At 42.7% G+C, this 12,463-nt stretch overlaps 1 pseudogene; it reads left to right on the top strand.

Annotated features, from left to right (window-relative positions):
* The first annotated feature begins 9,948 nt into the window (after positions 1–9,948).
* On the top strand, positions 9,949–10,067 carry LOC146052744 (5S ribosomal RNA; annotated as a pseudogene).
* Positions 10,068–12,463: the final 2,396 nt, after the last annotated feature.

The raw sequence follows: 12,463 nt of genomic DNA, 5'->3' as shown, positions 1-12,463 counted from the left end.
TGTATATCAGCAGACCTCTGATGAAGTAAGGCTGCCGGGGAAAATGGATAAAAATTGGCGCAATCTAAATCGTTGTCAGTATAAACAGATTGTTCCAATAGCCAATCGCCTGCATATCTGAATAGGACCGAAGCTGTATATGCTTTAAAATCAGGTAATCGTAATCCTCCATGTGATTTAGGTAGTGTTAGTCTAGTTAATGCAATCCTTGACCTTTTGCCCCTCCACAAGAATTTGGATAAGGAGGAATTTATTTTTTGTATATCAGTCGGCTTCAGGGCTATAGGGAGGAGTTGGATGAAATAAAATATTTTGGGGAATATAATGGACTTAATTACCGCTGCTCTTCCAAGCAATGAAAGAGGTAGCTGGTTCCAAGTTTCCAGAAGCGCCAGGGTTTTAGTGATGATCTGTGTGTAATTTGCCTTATATAGATTTTCAGTTCTATTTGTTATGGTTACTCCTAGGTATTTTATCTGGGATTGGGCTATTTTAAATTTATTAAAAATGGGGATATTGGAAGTATCTGCTGTAAAATGTCCCACAAAAAGTAGTTCAGATTTGTCTAAGTTAACTTTATAGCCCGATATTTGGCTAAAGTCTTGAATCAAAGATAGGATAATAGGTATTGATGTTTGGGGATTTGTGACATATAGGATCATGTCATCGGCAAAGAGTGATAACTTCAGTTCATATCTATTGATAGAGATGCCTGTGAACCCCTCTGACTGGCGTAGGAGAAGAGCTAGTGGCTATATAGCGATGGCGAACAAGAGGGGGGATAGGGGGCAGCCCTGCCTAGTTCCCTTGAACAATTGGAAAAAATCTGAAATCTGTCCGTTGCTAACTATTTGGGAGACTGGGTTAAAATAAAGTAATTTAATATAGCCAATAAATTCTACCGGGAGACCGAACAATTCCATTGTCTTATATAGATGGGGCCATAGGACAAGGTCAAAGGCCTTTTCTGCATCGATAGACAAAATTATGCCAGAGGGGAGAGGGTTGTTAATATTTTGCATTTTTTGAATAGCCGTTATTACTTTGCGGACATTAACCACAGATTGCCTTCCCACAATAAAACCTGTTTGGTCAGGATGTATTATTAAAGGCATTAATGGTTTCAACTGTTCTGTCAAGATCTTTGCTAGTATCTTGTAATCAGAATTTAACAAAGAGATCGGCCTATAGGATCCTGGATTCGTCAAGTCTCTTCCCGGTTTCGGGAGGGTTTTGATAAATGCTGCATTAAAAAGAGAAGGGGGAGATTTAGTTTGTAATATGTGGTTAAAGGCCTTAGTCAAGGGTTGGATTAATTGATTTTCCATCATTTTATAAAAGCTATTACCAAAGCCGTCTGGGCCCGGAGCTTTTCCTTTTTTCAAGGTTTTTATCACTTGCTTTACTTCTTCCGATGTTATTGGGTCCGATAGTGTTGCAATTTTATCTGCAGGAATTTTCGGGAATGTAATCCTAGAATATAATGAGGGGGAGGCATCTTCGTCATATTCCGCCAATGTATTGGGGGGGGGTTCATGTGAATATAAATTGGAATAAAAATCTTTCAAAACCTGTGCTATTTGTGAGTTAGAGGAGGTTAGCGTCCCATCTGCTAGTCTAAGGGGTTGGACCGTGGACGGGTTCCTAGTGCCGTTCAGCATGTTAGTTAACAGCTTACCCATTTTGTTGCCGAAGCTGTGATAGCGGTAATTAATGCTGTAGAGATATTTGTTGCCTCTATTATGTAAATATTCGTTTAAATGCATATTGGCCGTATTATACAACTGACGGTTAATGGTTGTGGGGTTTTGTTGATATCTAGTATACATTTCTGTTAAGTTAAGTTGGAGGGATAAAAAGGTGGAGGAATAATTTTTATTTAGTTTGGCTACATAAGATAATATATTACCTCTCAGAACCGCCTTGGCGGTCATCCAAAACAAGGAAGGATTGGAATCAGCATGCGACTGGTTGTTATCGCAATACTCCCTCCAATCCTCCCTCAGCTTGTCTCTAAAGGTGGTTGATGTTAGGAGATGATTCGGGAAGCGCCAAGCAGACCTGGCAGAAGGTTCGTCGGTCACTAATAATTTAAACCAAACAAGTGAGTGGTCAGAGACCGCAATTGGTTCAATCTCAGTGGCTGTGACTCTCGGTAGCAAGGCCTCCGACCCCATGACATAGTCAATCCTCGAAAAAGTATGGTGGGCAGCTGATTGGCATGTATACTCTCTAGTTGTGGGGTTCAATACTCTCCATATATCAATAAGTCTTAATGTTGAGGCCAATCGGGGAACGCCGAATTTAGGTAGAGATATAGTGCGTGTGTCGCGATTTGATCTGTCTAAGTAGGCGTCAGAGACCAAATTAAGATCTCCGCAGAATATCATCCTTGTGTCCATAAGGGGAGTTAGATCTCTAATTAATCCATTAAAAAAGGCTTTTTTTATAAGATGTAGGGGCATAAATATTACATAAAGTATATAAATGTGTATATAAGGATATCTGGGCTATTACATATCTTCCCTCCGGGTCCTCTATTTTCTTCACCAGTTCATAGGGGATATTCTTTTTAATTAATATAACTACCCCTCTAGACTTCGAATTATAACTTGCAGCAGCTATCATTTTCCATCCCAGCATTTGCAATTTGACCATTTCTGAAGGAATAAGATGCGCCTCTTGTATGTACATTATATCCAATTTTAGTTTATTTCCGTAAACTAAGATCTTACGTCTTTTAGCGGGGGAATTGAAACCTCCCACATTAAGGGATCCAATCTTTAGTTCTGCCATGACTTACTTGAAAGCTGAAGAGATACGTTAACATACCTGATTAACTGTACCCATACATTGGTAGACACATCACTGCGGCTGAGAAAAGGTAAGGACACGAGGGAGGGGAAGACAAGACAACAATATATAGCAAAATTACAGATAAACATGTAGAGCTCGGTAATCGAGCTGGCAAACTGTACGTAACCTATTGTCGGGCCACGGCCCAGAGAGTGAAATATAGTATTAACTGGAGTGTGTCCTGCACACTCAAACATTGAGATCCGGAGCGATGCTCCCTCCGGAACGGCTTGGGAATAAAGTTAACCAAAAAGAAAAGAGAACCCGCCTGAATCGGGGGGGGGGGGGGTGTAGAGGGGGAGGGAGGGGGGGGAGGGAGTAGCGAAGGGGGGGGGGGAAAGTAGGAGAAGTAGATGGAGGGGCAAAGGGTCAGGAAGGGGGGCGGGGGGGCGAAAAGGAGCAAGGATAAGGGATAAATATCAGAATGTATCATTACTATCAACCATACAACAAATTTCCTTGCAAGCTTGTAACCATTATTGAATTTAACAAGAAAAGGATTTATACTACATTATCCAGGAGAGGTGAGTTGTCGCCAGGGTGTTAAAAGGGAGCTTTCCCTATGGTTGGCCATTTCGCGAAGTGTCAGAGATATTTTTCCCATTATGGTGGATTTCGTTTCGTAGAAATTCAATGGCGTCGGCTGGCGAGGTAAAGTCACATTGGGAGTCCTTATGGAAAATCCTCAATTTGGCAGGATAAAGTTAAGCAAATTTAACCTTTTCCGCCACCAATCTGCTACAAATTGGGGAGAAAGTTTTGCGGGCTTTGGTCACTTCTGCCGAAAAATCTTGAAACAGTCGCAGGCTATTTCCCTCCCATTTTAAATTCAAAATTTTTCTGGAGGCTCTCCATAAAGTCATTTTATGGGTATAACTTAAGCATTTGAAGATGAGGACTCTAGGTCGAGTGTCACCAGGGCGTGGAGGGGGACCCAACCTGTGGACTCTCTCTATAACCATAGATGAACATTCAGCTTGACATTTAGCAGCTGTGGAAGAGTCTGTCCCACAAAGAGGTCCAATTTGTTCTTAATAGTACCATTTATTCTCTCAACTTTGGCGCTTGCTTGGGGTCGATATGGAGTATGAAGTTTACTATTAATACCCAGGAGTTTACACATGATTTGGAAGACTTCTCCTGTGAAATGAGTGCCTCTGTCACTCTCGATAACCTTTGGGATACCATATCTACAGACAAACTCTTGACATATTTTCTTAGCTGTAAAGGTAGCAGTGTTGGAGGCAGCGGGGAAAGCCTCCACCCAGCTGGAAAACATGTCAACACATACTAACACATATTTCAAATTTCTACAGGGAGGTAACTGTATGAAGTCGATTTGTATTACCTGGAAAGGGCCTTCTGTAGAAGGGATGTGGGATGGCTCTGTTGGGATGGCTTTTCCAGTGTTCTTCCTCAAACAGGTGAGGCATGACATTGCCACTCTACTTGCTTGAGAAGCGAACCCTGGTGCACACCAGTAGGCCTTTACCAGTTTGCACATACCTTCCTTCCCAAGTTGTGTCAGCCCATGGGCTGCCTTGGCTAGACTAGGAAGGTATGCCCTGGGGGACACTGGTTTCCCATGTCCATCTCTCCAAAGTCCAGTGGACTCTTGGCCACATCCCTTCGACTTCCATACTGCTCTTTCCTGTGGGGAACACAAATTCTGCATGTCTATCAGTTTTGATGTGGATACCATGTTTAGTGTACATAGGTTTGTAAGGAGAGTAGAAATATTTACAGGGCATGCGGCCCTTTTCGCTGCCTCATCAGCACGGCTGTTACCAAGTGACACCGGGTCCTTCTCTGATGTGTGTGCTTTGCACTTGATAACAGCCACTCTGTCTGGAAGCTGGATAGCTCCCAGAAGTCTTCTGATATATGTCGCATGCGCCACTGGTGTGCCAGCCGCCGTCATGAATTTTCTGAGGCGCCATAGAGCCCCAAAATCATGCACTACTCCAAAAGCATATCTGGAGTCGGTATATATGTTGACTGATTTCCCTTTGGACAGTTCACATGCTCTGGTCAATGCCACCAGTTCTGCTACCTGTGTTGCCCTTAGCACTGAGTCAGCCATCAGATGGGGAGGAGGCATGTTGAGTGACCGGTCTGTCTCCTCCCATTGTCTAGGGGTTGGGTATTTCCGTGTCTCACCCTGGTGAGGCTCCCAGTCTAGTCTATGTGCATTGTATCTCCTAGGGTTTCCTGACCTGCAGTGTTTGGAGTAATGTCCTTCCCTATTGCAGTTGTAGCATACTATTGGCCTTCTTCCTGTGTTTCTGGTGCTCTGGTGGTGGGTGGCCTTGTTAGGGGCATTACTGAGAGCTTGGATGCTAACCATCATTAATCTATCGGTTTGCAGCTCTCTGTGTTTTTTTATGTTTCGGTCGTGTTCGACAGCCGTTTCCCGTAGGGCATATACTGTCATTCCTCGCCAATTTGGGAAGGATGTCTGAACCCTAACTCTCAGGTTTTCTCTAAGCCCTTCCACTAGCACAGAGACAATCATCACCCTCAGGTGTAGGTTGTCCTTAGGTTCCGAGACACCAGTGTGTTTTGATACCGTTTGCAAGGCCCTGGTGAAATAATCGCCAGCGGGTTCACCATCCTTTTGTTTGATGGTGAATATCTTGCTATATTCCACTGCCGCAGGAAAATATACTTCCTGGTTGATCTCATCATTTATTTCCCTGTCCCCTCTCAATCCACTATCCTGAATGAATTTCGGGATGTCTATGTGGATAGGGAGACAGGCCCTCAACATGATTCTCCAATCCTTGTTGATGGGTTCATCAGAGTTTTCCAGATCCCTTACAAATTTCTGGTACAATGCCAGATCTTTCCTAGGATCAGGGAAATCTGAAATGATGGACCGCAGCTCCAACCGTGTCCATGGATTTAGCATGGTCATTTTCCTTGTAGGTATCACACCCTCTCTGTCTGCCTTACCATAAGGAACCTCCAGCGTGCGTACAGGGTACGTTTGCACCACTTCCGCATTACTGGGTCCTGGTGTGGAGTCGACTGTGTCTGCGCTGTGTGGTGCTTTCTTACCTGTGTTTATAACTGCCTGGTTGGCATCAGCCGTCTCCTCTTCCTGTGCTGGAGCCCCAGCAGCAGGTTTTGCTGGTTCTGCCTTCCCTTCATGTTAATTGCATCTGAGATGGCCGATACCAACAGCAGATTGTTTTCCTCTGTGATGTCCTTATAAGGGGATAAAACAGGGTACAAGTTAGTAACAGTTACATTTTTGTTCATATTCTGTTTAGCGGTTATTAACCCCTCCATCCCATATGGGTAGGGGAGGAGCGTCTGCGGTTGCATTCTTACGGCTGATTGTATCTGTAATAGCTGGGCATCCCATTCCCCTTTGTTCCTGACCTTCCTTCTGCCACAAGTTAAGAATTTCAATGTGTTTCACTCTTTTCTTATGTGAGGAGAGTAAACATATTTCATCTTTGACTGCTGATAAGATTTCTGGATCAAAACTACCAACACTGGGAAATTCTACTTTGTGTCATTTCTTTCCATTTATTTGAGTAAACAACTGCTCGTTCACCGTGCTTCCTGCACATTATGAATGCCGCCGATCCTGGTGGTCGGCGTAATTCTTCCCTATGTAGCACGACCCCCTGGTGTGAGCTACGGTTCCCCATTATTGGAATGATAGGTTCACTTTAGGAGGCCGGTGGGTAGTTATCAGTCAGCAATACCCAAAACACTCCTTCTCAATAGACTGAAACATTTCCGCACTAAAGCGTGACACTCAGCCTATGAGGATGTTACTCAATCACCACTCGCTTTCGGCTAGAAACAAATCGCTAGTCGACTTGCAGTGTGCGGCCAAATTTTGCTGAACACAGAAAAACTTGTTTTTCCCGTATCCTTCAAAACTGGTTTTCTAAAGGGGCTAATCAGATGACTGGGTTCCGATTTAGATTCTTGTACACTTCCGGAGGATCCAATAGGCGGGTCCACGAAAGGGGCAGTTCCTATGGGCACGTCGTCACGTGCACCTATATGTCTTATTTCAACACACAAATAATATCCTGATCTGGACTGCGCTGTGGGTCGTATCGTCACACGTCCATTCACCCAATGATTTTCACACTGGAAGCTATTTACACCTTGGCCTTACGCTTAAACTTGAAGTATTTCTGTACAGAAAATCTTCCCTGGTTGGTAGTTTCTCACTAGATACTTATGCAGGTATAAATCCCTTAAATGGCTATATGAATCTATTAAAATAATGCTTGAATTGCTTGTTTTTTAAAAATGAACCACAAAAAAAATGATTTACTTTTATTAATTACCGCTTTATCCACAGTATGTTAATATACCATTTAAATAGAGCTTATGATTAATACTAGCCACTTCTGGGCTCCTATGTGTGCTGCATGTGCAGTGCCAGCGAACAGCCACGTGTGCACGTGTGTTTGTTAAAACCTGTTCACCGGCCGCCGATGAATCGGCCACCCACATGTTCTACAGTGTATTTGTAAGGTCGCAATTGGGTACCGCTAAACACAGCAATTTCGCCGAAATGCGAAAATAATCCCAACACAAATCTGTAAGTAAAGTACAAGGATGCAAAATAAATCTCGCACAAAGTCCGTAAATTACGTACAGAGATGCGAAACTATGCTTAACGTAAACACGTGTGTGTGTGCCTTACGTAATACACTGCAGACGCTTTACGTTACTGTAAAAGGCCCAGAACTTATCGCCACGTGGCGGAGTCCCTGGCCCTGCAGTAACGAACAACAAAAGGTTATAGTTTTGCACAGAAGGAATCTTCTATGTACTATAATAAACACAGGCCTTTGCCTCCACGTGTGCGAACCTATCACACGCGCAGCTATACCATAAATATAAACAAGCAATTCAAGACACTATCCCCGTTTAACTACTTGTGGCAGGCAGAAATACAGTTTTACTTAATACAAACACCTTATATACTTAAAACACGTCACGTAATTTCTCTTTGGATTTCACTTATTATACCTCGGGTTCATACGCTAGCACCTCTCAAACCCTGTACCGCCGCCGACTTGGCCTCTCCAGCAATGGTTGAATGATCACTTCCACCCTTTTGCTGGTATTGGCTCAAGTCGTGAGCTTGGTACAGTGTTCTAGAGTATGAAACTCCCGGATGAAGCCCGCAATTGTTAATGCTGATATTAATATAACCAGAAGGATAATAAGTGAAATGCGCAGTTTACGTACTCTTTCCGTAACCTGCATACCCTTTATCTCTAGCTACGTGCGAACAAAGCGTAGCGCAGCATAGCAAACCTTTTCCGTGTGTTGTACACGCTGGATCATTGCCAGTAATAGAATATCCCTTTGCAGTACTTAATCCCTTAACTGCGAATACCTTTTAAGGACAATGTCCGTAATAAACCTTTATCGCCAGATGCGAATGAGACTCGAGACAAGGATATAACAAAGGGAGGAGATAGATTCTCCAAATAGTGTATTTAGTCCCTAGCAGACAAATGGGGGTTACAGAAAGAAGAAATACAGGATAACACGTGATACAATTCCCTTAACAATACTAATACAAGTCAAATACTACTAGGGGAAAGAAAACAAGTACAGAATACAATCAGCCGATAAACAATATAAGAAAGCACAAGGAATGCAACCGTTTACCGTCTCATCAGATATGCCCAGCGCAGTCAGGTCGGAGCTCGCTATGTTCAAATAGAACTTTAGCCGGGTCAATGGTGGGGGATAGATGCAGTGCTGAAGTGACCGAGCCAGTTCAGGGATAGCTATTTTATATGGTCCAAGAAGGGGGGTCAAAGGCCCTTACGATTGGTCAAGGGTTCAAATGTCCAGTCTTCAGTGATTGGGGCAAGGTATTGCACCTGGTTTGGAATGGTGCAGGGGGGAGGGTACTTTGGTGTCCTTTGTTGGTTAGCATCGTCGTCAGGGTTGTAAATCAGCAACAAGAACTGGTTACAACTTGATTCCTTTGTCTTACACAGGACACATGGCAAAAGTACATATATTAAGTATTTTGTCCGTAATTATCAAACCATTGGCTGCGACCGGAATGCTGCGCATGGGACACAGAACATAAAGATACCAAACATGTACAGAAACAATCGTGTATTTCTAATTAAACTATGTGTAGCGTACTAAACCTTTAATTAACTATATTTTATTTTGTGTCAGTGTGATATTATGAATTTATGTGTATTAGTATGGCTGCGCTTATGATCCACTTTGTTACACAGACTCGGGTATTATACTTTATTTGCGCAACTCTGCGAACCAAAATGGCGGCCATACTATCCTAAAGTGGCGTGTGTGTAACTCGACTTTAACAATATATATATATATATATATATATATATATATATATATCCGGGGGGTTGGGTGACACTCACTGATAATGTCCATTTGTGCTGGGGTGTACACTCAAATATTCCTTTCTTGAAAAAAAGAGTATCACTTTATACGTGGGTACAGAGAGGCCACTCGCCAGGCTGGGTACAAATATTAATTTATCTTTATTTAGGCACGCTGCCACATCGTTGGTCAACGTTTTGACTCTTATCTGAGCCTTTATCAAGACTTATTGACAGCCATATGGATACACATCGAGGGCGGTATTCAATGAGCCTGATTCGCCATGTTTTTATGGCGAATTTGTGCTGTTTGGCGAATTTTTGACTAAAACGGTGAATCACCCTATTCAATGACCACATGGCGAATACATTTGAAGGTTTTTTTCACCATGATTCACCGAGTAGCAATCGCTATCTTTTTATGGTGAAGTGGAATGTGAACTTTTAAAATAAAGTGTTTTGTTTTTTACATTTGGTGTAAAAAAATCAGGAATTTTATTCTGAAGAGGCGCATTCTATTTTTATTCACCACCATTGAACACGTCACTCTTGGACCACGGGGAGGAGATCTAGCAAAGAGACTTTCGCAACGTGAGATGTTCTGGATTTACGAACTCAACACCCTGTCACCCCATGGTCTGAATGAAAGCTACGAAATAGCCCCATTCCTCTGAAGAAACAACACCACAGAGGTCTTAGCCTGTATGAAAGTGACCCCAATACAAGAAAATGCGACCATCCCACTCTGCACAAACCCGATTCCATCCGAACTCGGAAGTTAAAAAGCAGTGGGCCCAACAAGTACTTGGGAGGGAGACCACCAGGGAAAATTGGGTATCGCATGCAAAAATGTACAGGGAAGGACACCAACAGGTCTAAAGAACCTCTGATGGCAGTTGTAAATGAAGGGCCTTCAGAAGATATAAAGGACACCATGTCCGAAGACACTAACCCGAATGTTTGAAAATTCCACCTTCACACGAACTCTTAAAAACCCAAAACACACACCAAAAATACCTGGTATCAGAACCATTCCTCTACTAACTGAAGGAATGATTAACCATGAACAAAGACATTCTAAATACTTCAGCAAGCTTCAACAGAAAATTCTCAAAAGGAATAAAAAGAAAATAAAAATGAAACAATCACCATTGTAAATACAGCTAATGGACTCAGAGCACGACCGAAAATGGACTATGCCTACACAGAACAAATATGTTCACTACACCTTTATGGTGGAATAGATCTTAGGGTTCCTAACCACAAACTCTTATATATATGTCTTACTCAGAATGAAAATTCTGTCACCTGTAAATATTATTATCACACACTCACATCCACTTTATGTGAACACTGTCACAAATACTGTTATAACTGTATAGTAATGTCACAGTTGAATATAAATATGTACAGGACTTTCTTGTTTGTCACCTTATAATGAAATTAAGTAAAACACATGGGATCACCATCGTTTGCACGCAAGCACAAAAATGTCACCCATATGACAATGAAGAATGAAAAATGCAGGCATGCGGCAAACAAACTTATAATAAGTGTCCTTTTTCATTAACATTTATACTCTATTTTGTTCCTTAGTATGTATATCACAAAGAGCTAAATATGCCTCCACTAGAGGATCACCATGACAACGTTTGTGTCTCACAGTGGAAAACTCCGCCCCCACAAGTATGACGATCGAGATCCTATAGAAGACTACATTCCAATAGAAGGCTTGCGCTCCAATATAATAGACATCCGCGTTCCACGGGCAGCCAGCAAGGAGACGCACTTCCGGCTCATCGTCAGTTCAACACAAGCTTCAACATCTGCGTTCCAAAGTCAGCGCTACGTGCGCTCCAGCGGGGAGACGCACTTCCGGTCCAACGTCTGCTCGGCACAGGCTTCAATTTCCGCGTTCCAGCGTCAGCGCTTTGTGCGCTTCAACTACATCTACTTCCGCGTTCCACGGACGGACAGTGCGATGACGCACTTCCGGTCCAGCGGAGAACTTTCTAACTGATCACAGCAGTATTTACTGCAGATTTAACAACAACAACTAGACAATATCAACAGAGACTGAATCTCCGAATCTATCAGTAATAGCTATAAATGTTTCCTTAGTACTTTACTCTCATTGAAAATACGAAAAATCGGACACTTCCGCTTCCGGTTCCTAACCCCACCCCCATGTAATCACAGACAGTATAAATACCCTTACTGATCACACCTTAATATTCTGCTCCCCTTGAAGAAGTCCTTAAGTGGACGAAACGCGTCGGGACTACCCTCCAATCCTTTCTGCCACTGAGCCAAGAGACTGCAGCACTACCTCCAGGTCTTCAACCACGAAAAAGACTTTGAACCTTTTTTTTTTCACTTACCCCATATCCAGCTAAGTACTAACCATACTTTTTAAACAAAGGGGATAGACCTATTGTTCTTATATGTTCATATTGTTTTAATACCATTTTTGCCATTTACCTCCCACTCTCGTGTCATCTCCATTTTACCTTTCCCATCCCCACTGCCCATCCCAACCCATTGTACAAGTGTCATGTGTTTGTTTCTGTGCATTGTATGAATTAAGTGTATACAAAAAAATCTTTTGTTTTATATTCATATTCTTTTACTTTGGTTTAATAAATACATTTTTATAGTATATTTTTGCATATACGTCCATACTTGATGTTGAGAAATATTAGTCTACTGTAAGGCGCCTTGATTCTCCCCATACTCTCCATCTAAAACCCCTCCGGTTCACCAAGCCGGCACCCAGAGAATTGGCCAGCCACCCTAAAGATTTTACAGTTAGATCTCTGAAATCTAATAGGTTTTATTTAACACCTTCTACATAGGGTAATCTAATGCGCCAGTGTCCTAGAGCTTCTTCTTGATCTCTGCACATGAATATATATTTAATTTAAAAAAAAAAAAATATATATATATATATATATATATATATATATATTACACAGCAGCCAGCAGGAGGCGCCGGAGCCGAGCCGCTCATTACATATTCATATATTCACTGCACCCGATCGTTACGATCGGGTATAGTGAATATAGGTCCCCTGCTGGCACCCCCAGGGGGCAGCCTGTGCTGCCTGGCACCCGGGGAGCCCACCTAACCCCCACAAAGTTCTGGGGCAGGCAGAGAGACTACCATCTCTCTGCCTGGCACCGTCCTCAGGCTCCCTGCGGCAATCGCCGCAGGAGCTCATATTCGCCAGTCAGGGGCAGCG

This window comes from Crinia signifera, unplaced genomic scaffold (genome assembly GCF_055691185.1).
Source record: "Crinia signifera unplaced genomic scaffold, ASM5569118v1 HAP2_SCAFFOLD_116, whole genome shotgun sequence".
Taxonomy (NCBI): domain Eukaryota; kingdom Metazoa; phylum Chordata; class Amphibia; order Anura; family Myobatrachidae; genus Crinia; species Crinia signifera.
This window is presented reverse-complemented; position numbering and strand designations above follow the sequence as displayed.